Genomic DNA, 20,788 nt, shown 5'->3' on the forward strand with positions numbered 1-20,788 from the left:
CTGTTGCTGGTAAGAGTGTAACAGTGCACAGAGTTCACAGCTGGGTCGGTATCTTGGTTTTGGAGTCACGGTTCAATGCATTTTCAACATGCTGGAGCACTGAGATAAATTAAGACAGACGTCAGTGATGCTGATACCTGCAGGTTGTGCTCGTTCATAAAGGGCATCACAACGTGTATCAGGGCTGAAGCAAGTCCCTGCATATGGTCACATATCTGCTGTGAGAAGCACTCTTTACTTTTACCTTGGTGTGACTCTGCAGTGAGAGGCTGCCTGAACGCTGGAGAAGCACTCGCTTTCCAGTCTGCTCCTGTCTGCTAATCAGCACGTTTGACTGCAGTCGTAGCATGTTTGAAGTGTTTCCACTTCAGTTGGACAATCCTGGAGCACAGTTTGGCTCTAATCTTTGTCCATTTTCGCTGTAATTAACCTTGAAACCATAATGCTCCCAAACAGTGGATCTAAGGTCGCTTTCGCACCAGAGCTGTTTGGTCCGCTTTAAACGGACCAGAGTTCCTTTCCTCAGATAGTCCGCTTCGTTCATCCGAACTCTGGTGTGGACCAAACAAGCGAACTCTGGTCCGCCTGAAAACGTGGGTTTGGTTCACTTGCAAGTGAACCCTGTTTTGGTTCGTATGCAGTGTGAGAGCTCAGCGGACCAAACACAGGATCAAATGTACGTAGTGACGCTGTACGCAGTGCATACGCATGCTAAAATACAACGCATCGCATCTGTATTTATAATATAGCTTGATTCTGTATCTCTATTTACAGCTCATTAGTCCTTACGTGAATGTTTACTGTTGCTATGGCAACAAGTGACTGCTGACATTAGCAGTTGCTAGCTAGCTTAGCTCAATTGTCTGAACAACAATAACCCATAAATTCACAATTTGGCATATTTAAACAAAATCAAATCACAGCTACCAACAGTCACAGTCCTTAAACTCTGAGCTCATCTGTTGTCACGTTAGATCGTCAAAGTTAGAAAAATAACAGAATCAATCCCTGACGAGCTACGATACCATTATAGGAACAGTTGCGTTTTTCCAGACCGGGAGGGAGGGATTTCCCCTCCTACTTTGTCCAATCGATGCTGCTCAGAAAGTTCGGTGCGCTTTAGAAATCACAGGGTGAAAGTAGAACCGAAACAAGAGATAAATGCAACAATGTTACAACTTTCAGCTCCCCAGTCCAACTGAGTCCGCTTGGTCAGGTGTGAAAACGACCTAAATGTCGTGGAAAGGACCTCCAGCTGTGGTAACCAGGCTAACTGCGCTAAATGGGCTAGCATGCCACAGCTAACAGACAACAAGTGGTGCACCGCCAAAACTGATCCTCTAGGATTTATCTACCACGTGTGACGTTGCAGACATACATAGATTATTTTAACTGTTTGGGTCTCAGTGCAAAAAGTAACTGTACTCCTGCTAGTTAGCGCTCTCTGCCTTACAGAGCAGGACCTGAAGCAAGGAGTGTCCATAGTTTCTCTTAGTGAAAAACAACAGATGTCTCAAATGTGGGATGAGCAGACAGTTTGTCTTTATCGCAGCCCCACTTTGTGATTTAAACTGATCGGACAGTGTATTTGTACATTCCCGACCACAGAACTCTTCCCCTATAACAAAGACACGAACGGTTTCCCATCTAAGCCATCTTAGTGGGCGACTGGAGCGTTTCGGAGGAGATGGAGGGATTTGAGAAGAGAAAAAAAAAAGGAAATGAAAAACTAAGACAGACAGATGGGCAGACAAGGAAGGAGCAAAGGGAGGAAGTCGAGGAAGAGACGGGGGGTGGCTGGTGCCTGTGGGGATTGATGCTGTGTGAAGGTGACCTGGGATTACTCTGGTCCTATTCCACAATCTCATCCTGGTATCTGAAACTCATCGCCCAGTGGAATGAGCTCAGCTGTCCACATCCATAAGTAAGTCTTCGGCTGAACCCCCAATCTGCCCAGAGCGAGAATGTAAGCTGGGCTCGAGGATATTCTCTTTTTTCCCAACAGACAATGCCCCGAATGTTAGTTTGCAGTACATTTGGATGATGACATTTGGTCACAGGGAGCCGGAGAAGATTCCCTGCACATCCAGCATAATGACGGCTTTTACTGTCTCTTCTGCTGGCTGCTGTGGAAAATCCATGCAGTGCTCACCACATTATTACAGAATGAGCATTGTCGAAAGCCTGTATGGCAGATGAAGGTGATGTCAATAGACACATACAAAACCATTGTGCTACCGCTGGTTATTTGTCCAAGAATTGTGTGCATATAACGTGTTAGTATTGAGTCCATCCAAGTATTTACATTCTGGAAAACGTTTCAATTTTCCAGTTTGGCAGCGGGAAATATAGAAAATGTACACAGGCCGGCATTCACAGCTAGATGGTGGCAGTGGCTTGTTGACTGTGTGCAGTAAAAGACATCTTAGAGCTTTAGTGGGAAGCTGATCACAGATAAGGACAAACTCAAAATGATCAGTTTAGCCTCTTTGGGACTTATAGGTTAAGGTTAGAGGACCTTTGTCATTGTGGTTAGGGAACGATCAAACTGTTGGTTGGAAACAGGAAACGTCTCCTGACATGTCGACCAATCCATCCACAATCCGTCCTCCTCAGACTTCACTCTGTAACAACAGCGCCTGTCTTCCTCCTTTGCTCCCGTCATACTGCAGATCACTTGAATGCAAACCTAGATTAATTCCAACTGGATGTGTAAATACACTTATTCTGCCCCCAAGTGGCCAAAACGACTGTACTGTAGTTGCAGGCTCACAGCATTACAGTATCAGTATAAATAGGATTTTTAGAGTTGCATCATCCCAAACGGAGTCAGTCTTCCTCAGCCTTCTACTCCCACTGTCCTATGAAAACCAACACCAACAAAACCTACAGAAAACCCAGTTAATTTTAGTAAAACTTCTTGGAAACCAAAGTGCTACATGAACTCCTTCCAATTAAACACTATTATTTTACTACTTTGTAACAGATCTACCGAATTTGCTTCATTTAAGGTCGTGTCGGCTGTTTCTCTCGTTGATTGCGAGTCTCAAGAGGAATAAAGCAGACTAACAGACTGATTGGAGACCAGCTCAAGGTGGCCTGGCTACACTTATTTTTTGCAGTTTTGACACCTTGTGCTCTTCAACATTTGTCAAAGTGTCCTTGAGCAGACGCCACACTGCAACTTGCCTACTCATCACAACCCACTGAGGCTAAACCCATCAGTTAATCTCCTAAAAATAACCTCCCAAAAACACAGACTCCCAAAACAAGCACACAAGAAAGTTACCACGAAATTCTGATTTAATCCTTTAACAATACAGCCTGTCCTATTTAAGAATAGCTCCTCTATCTCGCAGCAGCTGTCAATCACTGCGGATCGGAGCATCATCTTAATGTGTAAATATAAATGAGAAATCATCAGATGTAATGCTACGATACAACCGTAATTGGTTTCTTGAGATTGTCTGCAGACACTGTGTGAACCCTCGCTGGTTTCTGCTCAACAACAATAACCAAAGATAAACTTTAAGAGCAAAAAAGTTGCCAAACATAATAGAAAACATGCTTATTTCACATCGTTAATTATAGCTGTAGTGTTGTGTTTCCTCAATTTCCTGGTGATGCGCTAAATGTCACTGCACACACTGAGCGTATACAGCCCCTGAAGAGCATCCTCAGCAATTAAATTTGGTTGGAGTTAATGAAATCCAGTCCAAATTCACACAAAACAACAGCAACCGCAGATGCATTTATGAAACCAGATTGATTTGTTGAGCTCGGTGTGATAAAAGTCACTTGGCTGCAGCCTCAGTTGCACTTCGCGGCCGACCAGAAAAAGGAAGAAATGGGAAAACAGCGGCAGGTAGCTGGAGAGAAGTGATGGAGGAAGAGGGAGATTGGGAGTGTTAGAAGGAGTCTGGGAGGGAGGAGAGAAGCTGAATAGATGGAGGCTGAGCGGGAGTCGAAGAGGTATTGACATGGTAGGAACTGGGGAAAGCGGGGATTTACATTTCATTTGAATGGGATGATGAGCAGGCTGGGAGATGGGACGGCGGCGCTCCCGAGGCCCTGCGGTGGAGCTGCGCTCGACATAAACACTTTGCCATTTCAAACCCATCAATTCAAGGGGACACGCTCATCACGGGCCTGTTTTCCACCGCGCGCTGCCTCTCCCCGGCTCTCGCCGCTGTAATTGCTTTGCTTATGCGCGGGCACATGGGTGATACATGCAGTCTGCCTGTGCGCCAAAACGCGCTGCGCTCCTCTCTGGATGTTTGTGTGCTCAAGCTGAAGGGCAGCTTTAATTAAAAGACAACTTCTTGTTGTGAGCTGCAGCCTTCTCGCGGTTGAGTCTTGATTAATGAGATTATCGTACGGTCGGCCCCTCGTTGGTCCCACTCCCAAAGTACCGAGCAAATTAAAAAAAAAAAGAAAACAAAAGATCTTCACTGGAAGACAAGATGGGAGGAGACCTTTAAAAAAATCCCCCTGCACAATCTGAGTCGCTGCCTTTCTTCTCGTGCAGGAGCTCGTGTTTGTTTCTGGGTTTTGAAATTGTGAATCTCAGCTTCGCGATGCTGGAGAAAGACAGAAAGAGGGAGATAATGTGTTTTACCCGAGCAAGGTCTGAACGCTCAGATACGATCTGTGTCTGAATAAGCTGCTACTGTATATCAGTGAGCAATGGCTTGTTTCTTTTTATCCAGGTTATTCTTATTACAGGTTTCTCTCCGAAATGTAAAGGTCAGAGTGTGATTCTTTGAACTGACTCACATCACATAGTTGTGAATAAAATGGTAATTTGAAAATGGCCTTAGGAGAAAAAAGCCTCATCATGAATTCCCGCGCATCACAATGATCTGCTGCTGCAAGGTCGTCTGCGCTTCTCTCAAAGGATGCCAGGCATGAGAATTACAGCGGCATCATCCTGGCAGACGGTTTCTTCTCTGGAACAGACAGGGAGACAACCTGGACATGAGCTGAGGAGTCCGCTCCCAAATGTGTGATCCAGAAAAAGCATGGGTGGAGTGTGGGTGGCAGCAGAAGAAGAAATGTTATGTTTCGACAATTGCCAGTCACTACAGAGGAATCACTTAAAGGGCCACTTCACTGATTTTCAGCTTCATTCTATGACTTTATAGGCCTGCCTCTGAGGAGGTCTCTCGCTAACGGCGGGAAAAGCTGATGCTACCTGTGGCACGTCCACCGAGACTGAACCGAAAGCTCTGCAACAAACTCCCCAGGTTCTTATTTATTCGCTGAGCTTCGCGGTGCAACGTTGGAATCGGAGCTGCAGATTGATACGAGGTGGAACACCGAGTCTCGGATCGGTCCTACAGAGGATGGAAGAGGAAACGGCTGCTGGAGCTTCGTTCCAGCTGCAGCCCAGACAGAGGCCCCGTGGCTGGGCTGCATCACTGGTGCTCAGTGATGTCTGGGATACACTAACTGCTTTCTCAGTGTTCTGGTTTGTGTACAGCTCTCAGTAAATATGTAATAATCTGCATGAAAACTGTCTGTTTTGTGATCTTAACACGGTCGTGTGATGCAACTGGACTCCATCAGCAGTCCAGAACTTTAACGCCAGCCTGTCACAAGCCTGGGAAACGGGCATCCCCGCCTGCCTTCCACATTTGTTCGCTTAAGGGGCCCAAAAACGGAGCGATCTGGTGGGAGTCTGGAAGGCACTGCACAGCGTATTTCTCTGTTTCATCAAGCCATAAGGCACCATTTTCATTAATAACTGCACATTTCTCAAACACAGCTGAAATGGACCTCCTCCACTGGTGTTAGTCCTATTTAAAGTCACAGAAACTGAAACTGTGTATTCAGCCATATTTTGGCTGAAATATCACCGTTTGGAACATAAAGTTGCGCATTTTCAGTCTGAGCATAAAAAGTCTTGAAGGGAAATGTCACGATTCAAAAAGGGTTTTAATGCTCGGCTAAGGTGGAAAAGTTGGATTGATAAAGTCAAAAAAAATAGGTGCATTTAGAGGGATACAACGTGGGCGTAAAGTGGACAGAAAGGCGACAAAAGCACAAAAAACATGGCTGACGCTGTGACTTCCTCTGATGAATGCTCCACATAACGAACCTAAATGCCACATTTTCGACATCATTTTCATCAGTTTGAGGTCTGCCTGCCGCTCTTCATTATCTGATCTGGCTAAGCCTTCTTCTTCTGCAGTGGTTTACAGGAGAATTAGCATCCATTCGTCTCTTTAAGCACCCGTCTTCTAATATTTTCAGCAGAGGACGACACGCATTAATATGTATGTTCTTTGTTAATGTGAGAGTCAGGTTTTGACTTTGAATGGAGTTCCTTACATTTATCACAGCAGGAACTGGTCTCAGTGTGACTTTGTGTCTCTGATGACTCGAAATCAAACGAAGCATTAAGGATTTGATATAAAATTCCCGTTTAATGAAGCAGACTGAACAATAACGACGCTCCAACTTCAGCCGATGCTCTCTGGATCGTGGAAGTACTGAATCATGAGATCAGTGTTATTTCACTGAACGGTTTATTCTCTGGTGGGATAGAAAAAGTGTCCGTGTTCAGTTTCAACAGACTCTGTCCTGCCTGAGATTTCCTTGTGCTGATACATTAAATCTAAGAAGAAGAGCTTTCGGCTAACGGGGACTTTGGTGGGAGCTCAATCATTTTTCTGATTCCAGTTTCTGGAGACTAAACGACTTCTCTCTGCACATATTAAGTATTCATGAACGGACTGTCGCTCTGGTTTGGGTTAATAAAGCCAAATTGTTCTTCTTGTGAAATTTTTGATTGTGATTTTGACTGTTCTGAGAGTGCAGTCACACGTTTTGATTGATTAAACAAAGCAGAAATTAGGTGTTTTCCAATATAATAACTCATAGCAATTCCGGACAGTGAGTCACGCTATTTTCAATTATTACAGTTTTCATCCGACGAAGGAAATTAAAACCCGTCACGATTAAGGTGTGTTGTTTTTTTGAAAAGCTTCCACCTCCTATTTCCCCTCCAGCTGAGCCACATGAATTAATTAGATCAACGGTCAGTCAACGGAAAATGCTTAAAACAAATTCGTTTATTGAAATCCAGCAGGATCTCTTTTCTCTCTCTCTCTCACCCAACCGGTCGAGGCAGATGGCCGCCCACCCAGAGTCTGGTTCTGCTCGAGGTTTCTGCCTGTTAAAAGGAAGTTTTTCCTTGCCACTGTCGCCAAGTGCTTGCTCATGGGGGAATTGTTGGTTTCTTTGTAGATAAAAGAGCTTGGTCTGTACCAGCTCTATATGGAAAGTGTCCTGAGACAACTTCTGTTGTGATTTGGCGCTATACAAATAAAATTGAATTGAATTGAATTTTCTTTTCTCCCAGTTTAGTTAAATCACTGAGTTATAGTTGAAGGAGCCAAACCGCATTCAGGTTTCTGTCTTTTTGGGAGAATAATTCAATCTGTGGGAAGCAAAGGTCGCGACCCCCAATGAAAGATCAGCAGCCTCTGATGCCGTCCAATCAGAGCCCGAGCACCATGAACAGCTGAACACCTGGTTTGGACAACAGCCGAGGCCAATGATGGACAGAGAGGAAGAGGAGAGGGAGGAGGACAAGGAGATGAAGAAGCAGAGGGATGTGGAAGTGAAGACAGAAGAGGAGGAGGAGAAGGATGAAGAAGAGATGAAGTAAGTGGAGGAGGAGAAGGAGAATGAAGAGACTGAGGTGTTGAAGGAGAAGGATGAGGAAAAGAAGTAAGAGGTGCAGAGGAGAAGGATGAGGATGAGAGGAAGTAAAAGGAGGAGGCGAAGGAGGAGACTGAGGAGGTGGCAAGGAAAAAGAGAAGGATGAGGAGGTGAAGGAAGTGGAGGATGAGGAGAATGAAGAGAATGAGGAGGTAACAAAGGAAAAGGAGAAGCATGAGGAAGTAAAAGGAGGAGGCAAAGGAGGAGACTGAGGAGGTGGCAAATGAAGAAGTAAGAGGAGGAGGAGAACGATTAGAGGGAGGTGAAATAACGGGAGGAGGAAGAGGAGGAGGAGATGAAGAAGGAAATAGATAAGAATGGGGAGGTGAAGAAGTGAGAGGAGGAGGAGGAGAAGGAAAAGGAGGAGGAGAAGAAGTGAGAGGAGGAGGAGAGGTCACACTGTCATGCTTACACAATAAAAAGAAAAGGGAGGAGAACCACGGAGGAGAAACGTAATATTAGTTAATATTTATTTTTACAGTCCATCTCAGTCCTTACTAGAATATTACGTGTTGATGCATTCTGTTATATTTGTGACCCTTTGTTGAAGTGCGCTTTGTCAGTTCTCCACGCTGAATAAAGAAAAGCAGAACAACACTGGATTCCACCGTAACACCCCCAAAATGAACCATGTGTGAGCTCAGACGCTACGTTAGCCTCTCACAGGAAGTGCCCCGGGTTTTATTACAGATTATAAACTTGGATTAAGGGGTGGATTCGTTTAATTGCCACCAGCGTCTTTCATGAAAATCACACCTGGAGACTGCAGGTAAGTTAATTAAAAAGGTTTTGTGGCTTCAAATCAGTACGTGGAGTTTCACTGGGGTACTCGCGTCTTAAAATCTCTTTTTTTCCAGCACAGGAACCAGAAGAGATGAAGGAACTGTACTGAAAGAAGTTACCTCTCTCAACCTTTTCCACAGTCAAAGCGAAGCATAATTTAACGACTACAAAGACAATGAAGTTATTTGTTAATCCAATGACGTCTGCAGCCTCCATCCTGTCTGACACAGCACTTCACATTTATATCACATTCTTTTTAGCCTCAGCATTAAAGCTCTCCTTCTCTTGCCCGTTCTCTCCCTGACATTTATTTTTCTAAGGCCACTGTCAGTGTGGGGAATTTTTCTGCTTTTGTTATCCTTTTGTCAAGTTTGGAGTCAAAGTTAACCAAAAGGAAACTGTAGTGAAATGTCGAGAGGTGAGAGGCTCAACCTTTAGACATTTGCAGAGGTAATCAATCAGGTTGACAGTCGTGCCAAGAACACAGCTCGGGTTGCCTGATGCTTGTAAAACAAGGCAACAGCGTGCCGCGTGAGGAAGCCGGAGCTCCCGTAGAAGTAATTAACTTCAAAACTTCATCACAGAAAAGACCAATTAAGAGAAAGAGTCGCAGCGTGAGGTCAGTGTTTGGCCTCGCTGCTTGATTATGGGCTTGAGGAGCAGAAGTGCAGCCACTTTGATGTGTTATTAGCTTAGCTGAGTAGGTCATAATGGTCGTTATCAACGAGCTATAAATCAGCGTGGGTTACTTACAGGCATCATATAGACTCGGGAACAATTAAAATAACAAATGCACGCTTATGGACGTTAATGAAATGATGTGGAGGCAGTGAGGGGGAAGGCTTGAAAGGGAAACAAATAAACACCGTCCTCCCAGATTCAAGATGAAAGAGTTCATTAAAAGCTCAAATATGTTTTCTTTTTATTCAACTTACGGTCTAGAAAAGGAGCGGAGCGGGATTTCAAGATCTTTTTAAGTCATGGAGAACCTGTAAACAGTTGGTGCGATCGCAGCTATCGACATGTTCTGACACCAAGGTTGAATCCGCCACCCTTCCTGTGCAGACACCGTACAGAACGTGTGCCCACCAACCATATCCAGCAACAGTCTGAGCTAATCGCCTCTGGGCTCCAGATGTCCGATGTCAAAGATGTCAAAGAGTTACTGACCTTCTCGTGTAACTCTCTGAGAGACAGCAAACATCCCGAAAACAGGTCGGCTAACTCCGGTAAACAAGTGCAAAACATGCAGATCATGAACATGAACTGCATGGGAGAGGCTGATGCAGACTTTGGGGTTGATGCCCAGGTGAGGCAGGTAGGTGTGGAAATCAGGCAACTGGGAAAGTTAAGAAAGTACACCTGCTGGACAGGTGGAGAAAGAGTGCAAAATCACCTTTAAGGTTCTCTGAGCAGCTCTGGAGCAGTTTTCTGGGGGCAAGTCATGACTTTCCAGCCGCTAAATGAGATTTTTTGACTTGTTTAGAGGCTGATGTTATTTTATTTTGGTGCCTTCTATGACATTTAATGTTTTGCGGAAGAACACCCACACCACCGCTTTTACCTGTATAGTTATATTTGAACCCAGCAGTGATGAGGGATCCATGTGAAATGAGATTCTGTTGTTGATTATAACACAGTCTTTAAAGTCAGAGCTTATTATTTTTTGGTAGCTTCTCAAAAAGACGTAGGAACATCAAATCCCTCCCTCCCACTGAAACCCCTTCGAGACATTTCCCTATCGTTGTTGTGCACTGATTAGTGGCTGATTATTTTGACTCAAAGTCAACCTGAAACACAAAATAAGGATCTCATAAGGCGCCACTCTGTTTGTTGTCTGGGGAAACTAAAAAATGCTTTTCTGAAAGCTCAAAAACAAAAATACAAAAACGTCAGATTGTGCCTAAGTTACAAACCGGGCTGCTGAAAGTGAAGTTGCTTGTGTGTATTGATTTAAGCAGGTAAATCTGATCTGTAACTGGATTTGATGTCTATATATAACAAGAAAGAAAGAAGGGAGAGACGTAAAAGCTTTGAGGAATATGTATTTTATAGCAAAAGCTATGAAAAGATAAGAGATTAATGCTCGGAGCAGTCAAAAACTCTGTGATCAGTGGTATCAAAGGCTGCTTTGAGATTTCAAAGACATAAACCCGCCCAGCTCCCTTATCAGATGTGAAAAGTAAGTTATGTGTGGTCTGCAAAGTGTGCAGGGTCACTGCCAGGTGGCATAAAACCATTTTTTAAATGTGCCATTAATATCAAAAGACAGTACTTTGAGGAACTTTGCATATAACAGAACTTGAGAAGAAATGTCTTTTTATTTAAAATTGCGGGGTCGAGGTTCGGTTTCTTTGAGGTTACATTTGCTTAAAACCAAATTCCCGAGGTCAGCAACTGCTGAAAGAAAAGACAGTGAAATCCAAATGAGTTAAAAACAGCATCTCCATCCTTCTGCAGAGATGGAGGGACTGAAAAGACAGTTTCGCGGCCCCTTGGTGAGTAAAAATATCCTCCTAAACAAATAACTAAGACTGCTTTGATGCGCTGGAGTCTGAGGACTGAGCGGAAAAGATGGATGATATAAAGTTAATTCCCCAAGTGCGAAGGTACAGTGAATGCAGCTTTTTGTTGTTGAGCAGTGCCTCCGCGTCATGCAGCACAGCTAGACATGAACTGTTCATTTGTTGCTTGAGTGGGGAAGCCATCCAGTCAGCCTCTGAATTTCCCGATTTGAAATGGCTTTACAATTTGATGTTTTTCCCTGTGGGCTCTAAGTTGCATGTCAGAGTCTGAGAGAAGCTTGGCAGTTCTTGAAATGAGCACTCCGACAAAAGAGTAACAGCCCGCCGTTGGAGGTTGTGGAGGACATCTGTTCGTGACCTCAGACCCCACCAGCTGCAGCTGCCCTCATCCAAGCGCTCCTCCAAGACCCCGGCCAACTCCTCGCTCTTGGCACTGCTCGACCGACTTTCTGCAGCGCTTCAGCTCTGCCAATTTTCACTTTCCATGTTAAAGGGAATGGTTCACCCCCTCAGTCTGACATTATATATTCAAACCCATGTTCCTAAAACTACTCAGACTCTACATAGACCTTTTTTACTTCATGGTAAATGTGTAGCTGGAGGGAGCTCCTGGTTAGCCAGCCCATCTGGTCATGTGCCAGGAAATGGTCATAGCCTCCTGTGGTGAGCTTCATTTGGTTTCCTTTAGACAGAGCTAGACTAGCCGTCCCCTCCTGTTTTTGGCCTTTATGCTAAGCTAAGCTAAGTGGTATCAATTTTCTCTTCTAACTCTAACTTCTAACTCAAACAAGTTCTTTGTATTCTTAAAACGAGTGAAAGGTAACATTTCCTTCCACTTGTTTCCAGTAAAAACTGACTTGTTTCAAGTTTTTTCGACAGTAAAGTTTCATTCTCTTAATTATAAAGCTGCAGCCATTCATTATCCTTTCATTGGGCCTCACTTTTTGGACAATTCGCAGGCAAAACTGACAGAAATTACTTCATAAGATGTAGATTTTTGCAGTGTGCTGCACGTCTGTTGACACCCTTGCACATTTATTATAATCTATGCTTAAGTCAGCTTTCATAGCTTTCAAATAGGAGGAATACTGGAGTGAAAACCTTGTCCTGATAAAGGGCAAATAAAATATACAATACACATTTGAGTTTTAGGATTTTAACAGAGAAACATCTTGGCCATCTTGGCCAACAAACAGGACAAATAAGGACACGTTCTTATAAATGTGACAGTTGAGCTTGTAAGGCGACTTGTATTTGAGGGAATATTTCCCAGCAGACGTTTCCTTTTCTTCCTGTGGATGTCAGGTGATTGACAGTGAGCGGAGCGTGAAGTAATGTGTGGAGTCAGATGAAAACACTCAACTGGGCCACAATGAAGTAATGATCAAACAGAAACTCCCAAACAAATTAGTGATTCATATTCAGTGTTCGGGATTATCTTGATCTATTGAAGTTGGCTTTCCATACTGCTGAAGGATGAATGGCAGCAAATGGCTTTTTCTGAAGAGAGGGAAATGAGGGCTCATATCTCCAGCAGAGTGCAGACACCAGCAGGAGGAAGAATGTAAAGAAGAGGAGCAATCTCCTCCATTAATGGAGTTTTAGATGAGATGGATGAGAGCAGATAATGACTAAATTTGTTTACAATCAGGGAAGACACTGTGAGTGAACTGCGTCTTTTATTTTGATCAATTAAAGGTTACGGCATAATAAGAATGAAGTGTGAAGACAGCTTATAACCAAAAAAATCAAGTCTACTGGGGTCAAAACTAAGGTAGTCTAAACCTGGGAATCATCTGCGTAGAAGTGGAAACTGATGTGTGATTTTAAGTGGCATTTTTAGCTAACTGTAGCCAGCGAACAGCTGACACATCCAGCAGAAATGTAGTAGCATTAGCCTTTACTTGGAGTGCTTTTAGCTCTGTTTGTGGTCTCCACCAGCCCCCAACTCTTTGCTGCTAAATGCTCTGTTTACTAGCTAAGTCGCTGCTGTGTCTGTCTGCTTCGCTGTTGGCTAGGTAGCATGCAAAAGGTTTTCAGAGCTCTCTGCTCTGAAAAGAGATGTAGCTTCATCACAACAGGCAACCTCTTTCACATGCACGCAATGATTTGATCCATCGTTAATATACAAATACTGTTTATAGCAGCTTTAAATCACTGGAGTCACCGTTGGGCTGCTAGCTGCTTATGCTGATCAACAAGATTGCAAAGAATAAATCTTTTTTTAATAAACTGAATTAGCATGTAAATACAAATAAAAAAAAGCAGCCAGCAGTTTTCGGCTAAACAAGCTGATGATGAACCTGATTTCTGCTACCTGAGCAGATAGACGAAGTTAGCAATTAACAGATGATGAATGTGCAACATTTAGCAGATAAGGAGCCAGATATTTTGTCTTTATGAGTTGGTGAAGAGCAAACTAGAGCTAAACGGAGTGAATACTGGACTTAAATTCATCATTTGGACACAAACAAGACTCTAAATGAATGCTAATGCTGCTCCATGCCTCCATGTGAACAGCCAATTGTTTGCGAAGATTTAGAATTGCAACTTTGTGCAGCGATGATATACATATCAGTGTCAGGTTGTTCAGATCAGCAATCAGGCAGGGCCTTTTTTCAACAAGTTAGTGCAGTTTCTGTCTGATTTATTTAACAATCAGTGATGATGCAAAGCACAAAGAACATCAACCCAACATGTCACAAGGTCTCCACTGTGATATCAAAGTGCTTTTTCTGTTCCACTTGTAACAAAGAGCGCTTCTCTTTCATAGTTCATCCTTCTCTCTTCCCCTGCAGCGTTATTTTTTACAGAGGAATCCCATGACTTCCCCAAGAAGCAACATGACTGCAGCAGTTGTCAGATAAACATACAAGGAAAAGAGAAACTTGGAAAGACAAGAGAGAATTTTTCCAATGTGTAGAAGTTGGTTATTGGTGCTCAGATCAATAGCGAGGAAAAGCAACACACATGAACACAAAAGCACAAGAACACATGACATCTCTGCCCTGTTTTGATCTTCTCTCCTGGTACCTTTCTACTGCTGTAAATAAATAGCTACAGGCTAATGGGATCTAGTCAAGAGAGAGAGTGTGTGTGTGTGTGTGTGTGTGTGCGTGCACTGACGGCAGCAGAGACACACACACCCACACACAGAAGACATCTGTCTTTTTACCTGCTGCAGTACAAATCAAATTCATGTGAAGCAGCAGAAAAAGCAGTGAATGCAAATCCTTGAAAGGATGGGAAGCTGACATCTAATCGCACACATTGAGCCATTAGGATGAATTATTGATGCATGTTCATATTTATGCAGGTAATAATAGGAAAAGTGTTAATCTTTTCACCCAACCTGCAGCACAAAGTGCCTCCATCACTGTTCCCTGCTCAGTGGCTTTATTTTAATCAGAAACAGACAGCAAAGCAGCGTTCGGTATGTATCGAATTAACTGTTCTGGCAGTTTCCCAGGAAGTGCATTATGGGAAGACGTCTTCAGCGCTCTCCTTCACTGCCTCACCTTTCTTCCGTCTGACAAAGGTTACTGCGTGGTCAGGTATCTTACCTCTGGATACTGATGGTTAAATTTCAGTCCAAGAGGCCACGTGAAAGCCAGATTTATTGAGCTGTATCTCAGCTCTACACCACATATCAAATCACACAGTCAGGACTGTCTAATACATTTTATTTTATACCCTTTTGGCAGTTAGTATACAAAGAAAATTATGCATTACTGTATTCTAAAAAGAGTTATAAAAGAAATTAATCAAACTACAACTTTGGACGGGAACTGCAAAGTAACCTTAAAGCTGCATTAGTCAATTTATGGCCACTAGAGGGCAGAAAAGATTAAAACACACTGATACACAGCGTTTGTAGTTGTGTTAGTAAATGTGTGGCTTTACATCTGCATTAATAACACTTTGTTTTGGACACCAGAAGGCAGAAGCACACAGCAGAATTTAGAGTTTGATCTAATGTGATAGCAAATAATAGCCTAGTGTCCACCTGATAAATGTCTAATATTCGCTCTTCTTTTAGCTGCAGCAGGCTCTTCAGCTCCTCGATGGTCGCCTTTGTTTACCAGCTAGTCGCTAACTTCGCCTGTCAGCCTGCTGGTGCTGGGCAAGTGGTGTGCAGCGGGTTTATCTGAGCTTTCTGGCTAAAAACCTCAGGCTACTGAATAAAAACCTGGCAGGACTGGTTAGAAGTAGTCTGCTTTATGAACACAAACACAGTTTTGTAGAGCTGATAAGACGCTCAGGGGGATGAGAGATGCTTGAATTTCATTCCAAAATAAGATTTAAGTAACATCATTTTTAGAAAAGGTGGCTCCGGTTTCCCCCAGAATAGGGTGTTATACTTTATTGACAGTTTGATTTTAGTTTTATTTTTGTTTGTCAAAATTATTATTTTTAATGATCAATTTTTGATTCTTTGAAAATGCAAAAAGTCCCTAGAGAGACAAAACCAGCTAAATATGGTAGCATAACCCCCAGAAACCTGGACTTTGTCAGTTTTGCAGACCTTCAGTAGGATCACTGAAGCTAAATTATGGAGGAGGCATTCTCGTAGGCTTTAGCCCTCCTCGTTCTTGCTCAATTGCTGCTCTGAATTACGCAGCCTGCCACAAACCTACAGCTGTAATTTAAAAAGGGAAGAAGCGCAGGCTTCTGTGGTCCCCAAGATAAAAGGCAGGGGGTGAGGAGGGCTGGCATTTATTTTTAAATCTTTAGAGGGGAAAATTCTCCTCCCCGCCATCCCCCTACACCCACTTGAATTAAAATAATCCACTTTTTCCTTCACCGCAACTTGAGCATTTCCAGAGGGTCTCAATGATACTTGACCACATGACGCACTAACAGATTTTTTTCTCCCCCCTCTGAGACACAGCTGTTTCAAGTCCCATTACAGTGCATTTGAAAGGAAGCCGATTAACGCGTCAACATCCCCGCCTTTCCCACTGACATCTCTAATGAGAAACATATTTCAACTGAACAGAAATGCCTTTTTTTAACTTTCCGCTGATTGCATTTAAATGGATCCCACGAAGCGAGGAAAAAAAGATGCAGATTTGTTTTTTAAGACTGCCTTGTCACATGACGCAGGTTATTCAATTTCACACACACGCGCGTCATCCATATTGAGCATATGTTTGATTTTATGACAACTTCTGCCATTCTCCCTGCAAACATTATTGCATTAGGGTTTATGGGCTTTCCAAGGCAAACAGTGCTGTCATTCCTGATCATATTCTCTGATTTATACCATTTCTAACTCTATTGCAGTGCTGAGGTGATGGTTGCCTCTCATTCAAGACCTCATCTATCTCAAGGTTTCTCAATGACATCCTAAACCCTGGACAGAAGTGGAATAAAAGAGCGGGAGTGGGGGAGAGATTGAGAGATGGTGAGCGAGAATAAAGAACACTGAAGCGCCGAGACAAAGTGCAAAATAGAAGTTAAGAGTGGCAACAAAAGAAGGGCTGACGGGGGGGTGGGGGGGTGGAATTGAGAGGGAGGAGATGGAGAGAAAGAGAGTCGGTGAAACTCACTTCATCATGTTTAGTGTGTGAGTGACCTTCAGGTTTCTACACACATTTGTGCGCCCACAGTTGTTGTTCTTGCACCGGGCAGCGCTGAGGTGGAAAGGTTTAAAGGAGCGTAGGTGTTCTGGAGGAACGATCCCACACCCATGCGCTGTCGGGCTCATGATCAACGAGGTCAACCTCAGCTTTCACTACGGCTGATCACATCAGCTGAGCTTAATCCAAGCCACGCGTGACGAAGAAAAAAACGTTTTTGTAGGTTTGAAAATGTCAGCTGAGACAATCGTGAACGGAGAAGACAACCGTGGACCTGAAACTTGATCTGCAGTCAGACTCAAGTCAAGGAACTGAGACTTGACTTGAGTGACTTTGGACTCAGACTTGTCCTAATCAGTCAAGGACTTGACGCTTGACAGGAATTAAGACTTAACTTGGACTTCCTCTTGAGACTTCATCGGCTGGAGACTTTGAAAACTCCTGAACAACTGACTTGGACTCACCTTGATTATAGCAAGTCTTGACTTGGACCTGCACTAAACTTTGACAACACTTGCGACCCCGTGTCTCTCTACTGACTTGAGACCTCACTTAGACTTACCTTGAGATTTGACCTGGACCTCTCCGACTGTGTTGAGACTTGACATTGACTTGTCGTTAAGGACTTGACACTTGCTTTGAAAAGATTGAAAAGGACTGACAAATTCCAATTTGTGATCTTACATGAGACTCTGACTTTTCTTGATTGTCCTGTGAATGGCTTCAAATTGCTGCTCGGACTTGAGACTTGCTTTGACAAACTTGACTTGACTTGAACCTGTCTGGATTTGCTTGAGGCTTGATCAGAACCTGCCCTGACTGACTTGAGACTTGACAAGTTAGTAGAGAGACATAAAGTCTCAAGTCTTTGAAGGCACGTCCAAGTCATGTCTCAAGTATTGACCAATCAGGTCACTAGTTAAATTTCACATCAAGTCTCAGGATCTTGAGACTTTCTATGATAAAACTTGAGACCTAGCAGTGACTTGTTTCAACTCGAGACCTCCTCTACACCTCTGTTGCGTTCACTGAACCCTCGTATTCCCTCCGCTGCCTCTCTGACTCCTTTGTTCCGTCGTTGTTCTTCTAAGTTTGTGTCACCGCTGCTTGTGGTTTCCCGTGTACCGGTTAACGCTCTAATCTTCACACACCCACGACTGACATGGAGAGTAAATAAATAAACAAACAATGCAAAGCTTCAGTGAGCACTCGCAGATTTGTGTGTGATGCCAGGTTTAACTGTGTTTCCATTTGGTGAGGCTTAATTTATGTACTGTTCTCTATTATGTCAATATGTACAGAGAAGGATTAGCAGGCTGCAACTAGCTGAACAGCTCAGGTTTGACAGCGACTGAACAGGAAAAGGCTTCGCTGTCTTGTCTCGTGGATACATGGCTTCTTTAAATACACACACTGTAGTTCTGCCTAAACCTCGAGACCACCCTGCCAATGTTATTACAGCCCAGGCCCTCCACCTCTAACACCAACACACCCCACACACTTTGCTGACGCTACAGAATGAACCAGGCAAGACCAACCTAAACATCTGGCTTCTTGATGTCAGGCAGCCTGCGCTGGGTTGGACAGGAAGTTGTGTGTAGTTTGTTTAACCAGGGTTGTCTGGTGTGTCGGGCGCATTACTGATGGCAGATGTGTAATGCAGCGGAGGCAACTTCTACTGTAATTGTTCTTTAGAGAATTATAGACATGTTTTGGGCATATTTGGGGATATATTGGACTTTCATGAAAAAGAAGATAACAGTTCAGATGTTCAGAAAATATTTGCTTAAGAACTGCAAACACTAGTAATACTGTGAGGTTATGAATATAACGAAAAGGTCAGTTTGTGCATCATTTTGCTGCAGACTGATGTCAACAGCTATTGGATGGATTGCCTTTGAGTTTTGAACAGACGTTCATGGTCCCCAGAGGGTCAATATGACTGTCGTTGGTCATTTCCTGATTATTCATTTCCAACCACGTGGTCAGCATTTGTGGTTTTGACTGAAATACTGGCTTCCTCCTGCGAACACACTTAAACTAATTTCAGTTCTGGTTTCAGCAGATGTTTCATGTCCTTTGATGGTTTTAAGTTGACCTTGAAAGGAGAACAATATATATTAAACGATCAAATCTCTGTAATATTGACTCTGGCATTGAATTAGCCAATCATCAGCTGACCTAAACTGCCAATTCCTTTAATACATACACACAATTGACACTAAAGTATACACCAGCATTGTCTTGCAGTAACACTCGTGCAGCTATCAGTTATGCTGTCACTTCACCCTTTCTGTTAAACTGGATTTGACATCAGTCTCTGCTACAACAAGCCATGAGATTCCATGTGGCATATCTGCTATAAGCATACAGGCATGAGACATGTTGACACTGAGGAGTGGAGAGTATTTTTAGGGAAAAAATAAATAAATATGTGTATTAATGTGGCATAGTTCAGTCTGCAGGCTTTCAATGTGTCTGGATTTGAAGGCAATTTTTAAACTTGAAATCCTTCTATTTCATAGTATTCAGCCTCTCAGGCACCTATTTTCAATGGATGTAGTCAGACTTCACATCACAGGATCATTTCGCTTATTATTTCAGGTGTGATTCAGTGGCGGAAATGAGGAGCAGGTTGGATGAAAAGAGCTCTGAGGGCTCCATTTTGTCCAAAACTCTGGGATTTTGTTTCTCCTCGCTTCAAATTTTCAAAGTTTAGAAATTCTAAATACATTTCAGCCCGTGTCCTTCATCATGGCAGCACATGTAAATAAAAGGCTGTAATTGAATTTGTCGTTTTTGACACAGGTAGTTGTTACCACAGTTGGTGGCCTACCTGTGTGTAGGCGTGTGTCAGGAAAGGGTCTGCTGGGCTTACAGTGAGCTACAATGAAACAGCCCTAATACGAAGTGACACCTTAAATAGTCTCATTTCCTTTCAGCTCCATTTATGCACGAGGCCCCTGAGATATTGTTTATAAGACATTCCAAAAATATGGATCAACTGCATAGCCACGGGTTTTCACCCTCGCCTGCATCTCCCCTAACCGAGAACCTGTCTTCCCTTTCAGTGTTGCAACATCTGAAATGTTGTCGCTGTCACAAGTGCTTTAAATGTCACCTGGTGTCACTGCTTAGTTGGGTGTCAGGCGAGAAAAAGTACTAGCAATAAGAGCAGAGCTGCCAGCTCTCAAGTCCTTTTCCACATACATCGCTCTCCGGTGGAGCCCAAAATAAACTGATTAATCTTTGCTTCACCTCTCCGGGGATGTATTGTTTTGAAAAGTCTGTTATTTTAGTGCTCGTGTGTGAGAGTATGCTCATGTGCAGCGGTGTGTTTGTTTATGGGTGAACGCTGCTTCTCGATTAAGGTTTGTGGCATGAGTTTGACACATAGGACTGCTTAGCGGCCTTTGTTTGAAGTGACTCAGCATATGTTGCTGGACAGTCAGTGAAACGACCACAAAGACACACGAAACAACTACAAAGACAAAAATAACTATGAGATATAAAATGACCATAAAGAGACATGAAACGACTACAAGTGATGCAAAACAATTACAGGTGCCAAAAGGTCACAAAGAGATACAAAATGACCTTAAAGAGAGGCACAGTGATGTCAAAGAGAGGCAAAAAGACCACAAAGGGAGGCAAAATGACAACAAAGAAATGCAAGACGCCTACAATGAGGACCAAAAGACCACAAAAAAGAGGCAGTGACCTCAAAAAGAAACAAAACAACTACAAAGAGAGGAAAAAGACCAGAAAGAGGCACATCGTGACCTCAAAGAGATCGACTACAAAGAGATTCAACATACCCACAGACACAAAATTACTACAAAAGAGACACAAAGCAACCACAGAGAGAGTCAAAAAGCGGCAAAGTGACACACAGCCTGCGTCGTTTACACTTGTTTTGTGTGTCTTTGTAGTGTCGGTAGTCATGTTGTGTCTCTTTCAGTGCGGCCATGTCGGGGCGGGGTTGTCATAATCCATCCACGGTGAACAGCGTGCAGAGTATGTGAGTCACTTTCATTAATCCCACGCAGACGACACCCAAGAAAGTGTTTCTGTGCCTGCAGAGCTGCGAGCAGGCCTCGAGCTCTCACCTTGGCTGCTCGCTCTGCTTGCTTGTTAATACCACTCTTGGGACGCCGCCTCCCCTGCCTC

This window comes from Chaetodon trifascialis, chromosome 18 (assembly GCF_039877785.1).
Source record: "Chaetodon trifascialis isolate fChaTrf1 chromosome 18, fChaTrf1.hap1, whole genome shotgun sequence".
NCBI lineage: Eukaryota > Metazoa > Chordata > Actinopteri > Chaetodontiformes > Chaetodontidae > Chaetodon > Chaetodon trifascialis.